Source organism: Papaver somniferum, chromosome 4 (assembly GCF_003573695.1).
Source record: "Papaver somniferum cultivar HN1 chromosome 4, ASM357369v1, whole genome shotgun sequence".
Taxonomy (NCBI): Eukaryota; Viridiplantae; Streptophyta; class Magnoliopsida; order Ranunculales; family Papaveraceae; genus Papaver; species Papaver somniferum.
The window spans coordinates 51,765,499-51,770,441 of record NC_039361.1 but is presented as its reverse complement, the minus strand read 5'-3'; the positions used below and the strand labels follow the sequence as shown (position 1 = coordinate 51,770,441).

At 37.4% G+C, this 4,943-nt stretch overlaps 1 pseudogene; it reads right to left on the bottom strand.

The window, feature by feature from the left end:
- Window positions 1-2,567: 2,567 nt before the first annotated feature.
- On the bottom strand, window positions 2,568-2,667 carry LOC113276740 (annotated as a pseudogene).
- Window positions 2,668-4,943: the final 2,276 nt, after the last annotated feature.

Below are 4,943 nucleotides of genomic sequence, written 5' to 3'. Positions count from 1 at the left end.
TTGCCGCAACTTGGCCGTGAAGAGAAGGAAAGAGATTTTGGAAGATTTGGGAGAGATTTAATCAGTATTGATATAAATTGATGTCTTGGGTCATATAGAAGAGGTGTCGAGAGTTTGGGAACCTAAGGAGAGCCAGAGAAGAAGAAATCAGAGCTTTACCAAACTTTGTTTCTGCTGCTGCTGCTGCTGCTGAAGAAGAAGAACACGAAGAACATTGACGCACAGGAAACAGTCGCAGAACAGTGTCGTTTTTTAACAGCTGAAGAACATTAAGATGTGCAGGGCATTCGTATTCTAGGGTCTTAAAATCAGCGACAAAGCAACATTTTTTCTGTAACAGTTCCATTGTAACATCTGTTTGTCAACACCAATACACTGTTGTAAACAGTCTGTGTTATTACTTTTCACTCTTTTAATCATCTTTTGAGCAACAAACACATATTTTGAGATCATGATTAATATGAGGAGTAAACCCCATTGCTGAGGCGATAGAGGAAGCTATTTTTCCAACAAAAAGTGGTATATTCTATTTTATCTTTTTATTTGCAATAATTATATGATTATTTGCCTTGAACTATTATTGAATATGATTTTTATTTGAGTGATTGTGATCTATTTTGATGGAGTATGCTTAGTTTTAAGACTTTTGATGCTTCATACTTGGTATTTACAATTATTACTTTTGAAAATCTACTTGTTGCAATATTTAAGAATCAAATTAAACAAGAAAATTGCATAAATATAAGTATTGGTTTATTCACTTTGAACTTGGAAAATAGTGGAATCTTAGCCTCGGTGTTTCTTTTAGTATCGATATCATCTTTGATTGAGTTTGCTATAATTTTTAGTGAGTTTTCTATTTTAATATTAGAATTTAAGTTTAATTAATATCCTTCACAAGTCTGAGAATCGAACCATTTTTACCACTATCTACAAATCACATCAATTTTTGGCGACGCCGACGCAAACTTGGTTTTAGAGTTTTAGATTTATTTTATTTATTTTATTTTATTTTTATTATTATTTTTGTACTTTTTTATGTTTTTGGGTATTTATCTTGTGTCTATAGGTTCTGGATCATAAAGAAAATTGAGCCAAGGAGTTTGGTGATTTCATAAAGACTTGGAGCTAAAGATTAAAGCAAAAAGAACAGAAAAGAAGACAATTTTATTTTAGACAATTTTAATTTAGGGTTTGTTTATTTTATAAAAAAAACTGTATTAGGGTTTATTATTTTTGTAATTTTTCTTTATTTTTTTGGACTTTTGGACTTTGGGACATTATTTTTTTTTATTACCCTACGGAAGGGTACTTTAATATAAACTGTTTGCAGAGAAGGAGGACAATTACGATATGGTCTCTGCACCTTGGGTTCGTACACTAGACATCGGAGTCATTGTCCCGAGTCGACTACAACCGATTCATCCCCCGACTGGAACGGGAGGTAAGATTCTAAACACTCGCGAATCCCATGTCCTCGAGTTACTGGACTCCTTCGTATGCATATATGTTGAGGACTGAATACGGACATTTATTTTTCTAGTAAAGAGCAAGGCCTGGTCATACAAGATAAGGGTTCGGATTTCATCACCGTTCTCTTCTTGCCCGCTTTAGGAACACGTAACCTACGCGAACCTAAGCCTAAAATTTTGACTAGAACGAGACCGATAGGGTAACGAGATTAACAGGAAATTCATTCGAAAAATATTGGTTAGTCTTTTAAGCATACTTCGAAGTTCTTGACGGTTTCTGTAAGTTGAATGTGTGACTGCGCCGCGTTGTAATACCGGTGAGGCCTTGGGTATCAAAGCTCCACCGAGATTCCCTATCCTCTATTCAACTTACGTTAATTCGGATTCATTCCATAAGGGTTTGCTTAAATTGTAACGAATTCCCGTTCGAAGGATTAGAAGATGGTTTAGAAACAATCTAAGTGGAGCCATCATGCTTTTTGTTTGCCAGAAATCAATAGGTTTTATTTGGTTGAGTCGGCCTTGATCTGTGTTTGCTTACCCTTCCAATTTAGAAAATTCTATTGTATGCCTGAACGTAAAAGAGATGCACTAAGTAGATTTGTTAAAGAGAAACCTAGTAGTTCGAAGCGTCTCGATTACCTTAATCTAGAAATTCCGGCTTTTGAAGAGTCTGTTTTTGAACGTTCTTTGACTGAGGAGAGAATCCCTGTTACTCCGATAGCGCCAGAAATATCAACTTTGAAAGATTTGTTGAATCCAACTAGGACTACCCGTTCTTCGTGTATTAAGTTAGCTGAAACGGAGGCACCCTATGAACTGAAACCTGGGACCTTACGATGCTCCCAATCTTTTTAGGGAAATAAAATGAAAACCTTTATTACCATGTTAGGGATTTTGAGGAAATTTGTAGTACTCTAAGAATTAGAGGCTTAGATGATGATGCTTTGAAACTTAGGTTATTCCCATTTTCCCTGAAAGATAAGGCCAAGTCGTGGTTGTATAGTTTGGACTCCGAGTCAATTGAGACATATGAACAACTTACATCTGCCTTTTTCAATAAGTTTTTCCCTAGACACAAAACATCGTCTATTAGGACGCAAATATGCACATTTTCACAACAAGAGGGAGAATCTTTATATAGGTATTTGGAAAGGTTCAATGATTTATTATCCCAGTGTCCTCATCATGGTTTAGAAAAGGTTAGGCTAGTTCAGATCCTTTATGAGGGTTTAGATTATTCCACAACGACCATGGTTGAGTCTCTATGCACTGGTGGATTTGAAAACCAAACTGTTGATGCAGCGATGGAATTTTTTAATGAAATCGCCGAAAAAACCCAGCAATGGGAAAATAGTAGGGCACCCCAGAAAACAATTCTTTTCAGTAGAGGAAATGTTAATAGGGTAGAAGGAGGCTATGAATCAGATGCCAAAATTGCTGCTATAGCAAAAAGGTTAGAAGCCTTAGAAGTGGGCCAGACTAGTGGTAGGGTGGAGCCTTTTTGGGAAGGCCAGAATATTGAAGAGCAGGCCAATGCTCTTTATAATAATACTAGATTTGATAACTGTCAAAATATTGACCCATATTCAGAAACCTATAATCCTGGTTGGAGAAACCATCCGAACCTTTCGTGGTCTAAGGGACAAAGTCAAGGTCAGTTTAGTAATTCTAATGCTCCCCCAGGTTTTGGCTATACTAAGAATCCTTCAGGACTAGCTCAGTTTCAGAATCAGTTAGATAAGAAAATCCTAAGTTTAGAGGACTCTCTCGCCTTGTTAACTCAGCAAACTGCAAAATTCCAGTTATCCGTGGAACAGAGTCTACAAGCTAGTAACAGGATAAGACAAGAAAATAGTCAGGCTATTTCCGAGTTAAAAACCCAGGTTAGTCTGATAAGTGATTTTTTGAGAGAAAAAGGTGAGTTTCCTAGTCAAACACAACCCAACCCTAGAGGAGTTCATGAATTAAGTGCAAAACCATCGAATCAATTGAATGCTGTTAGAACCCCTAGAAGTGGTAGAGTTGTAGACAATAAGGTAACCATGCCCGATAGTGAACATATTGTAGTTCACCCCTCAGGATCTCACCTCTCAGAACCAGTAGCTGAAGAGACTGATAAAGTTTCTGATGATGTGAATTCGGTTCCTGAAAGGTATGATTTTAGGCCTAGAGCCCCATTTCCTCAGCTATTAGTACCAACAAAGAAGGAATCGAACTTTAATGACATAGTGGAGGTTTTTAAGCAAGTTACCATAAACCTTCCTTTATTAAATGCAATTAGGAAAATTCCTGCTTATGCCAAGTTCCTTAAAGATATGTGTACGCGAAAGCGAAAACTTAGCGTCCATAAGAAAGCCTTTTTAGCTAGTCACGTAAGTTCAATCATTCAAAACACCACAACTCCAAAGTATAAAGACCCAGGTTCTCCTACCATTGCTTGCACAATAGGTAACTTCCTGGTAGAAAAATCTTTACTTGACTTAGGAGCCAGTGTGAACTTACTGCCATTCCATGTATACTTATAGCTAGGACTTGGTGAAATGAAACCTACTCAGATGACACTGCAGTTAGTTGATAGGTATGTTAAAATCCCTCGAGGTGTTATCGAGGATGTTCTTATTGAGGTCGACAAGTTTATTTATCCAGTGGATTTCGTGGTCCTAGATACCCAACCTGTCCCTGACCCAGAGAACCAGATACCTCTGATTTTAGGTCGCCCATTTTTAGCTACGTCTAATGCGATCATTAACTGTCGAAATGGTATGATGAGTTTATCTTTTGGTAATATGACTATGAAGATGAACATTTTTAATGTCAGTAAGAAACCTCATGAGCTAGATGACACATGTGTTGAGGAGGTGAACATGATAGAAGCCTTAGTTCAGGAGTCATTACCAAACATCTTGTCTGAAGACCCATTAGAAAGTTGTTTATCCCATTTTAGTTTATATTTTGACGACGATAGCACTATTGAACAGGTGAATGCTCTATTAGATTATACCCCTGTGTTAGACACTGATAGATGGAAATCTAGGTTCGAACCGTTACCAGTTTCTGAGACTACCCTAATTCCTTCTTTAGAAGAGCCCCCAAAGCTGGACCTTAAACCACTACCCGATACTCTAAAGTATGTGTTTTTAGGCCCACATGAGACTTTACCTGTGATTGTAGCTTCCAATTTGAATAGTGATCAGGAAAGTAGGCTAGTAAATGTACTTCAAGACAATAAGGAAGGTTTAGGGTGGACTATAGCATACATTAAGGGTATAAGTCCTACTGTGTGTATGCATCAGATTCATTTAGAGGAAGACTCCAAACCTTCTAGGGAGACGCAACATCGACTGAACCCTAACATGAAAGAGGTAGTTCGAAAAGAGGTGCTTAAGTTGTTATATGCGAGTATTATTTACCCAATTTCAGACAGTAAGTGGGTCAGCCCTATTCAGGTTGTCCCCAAGAAATCAGGTA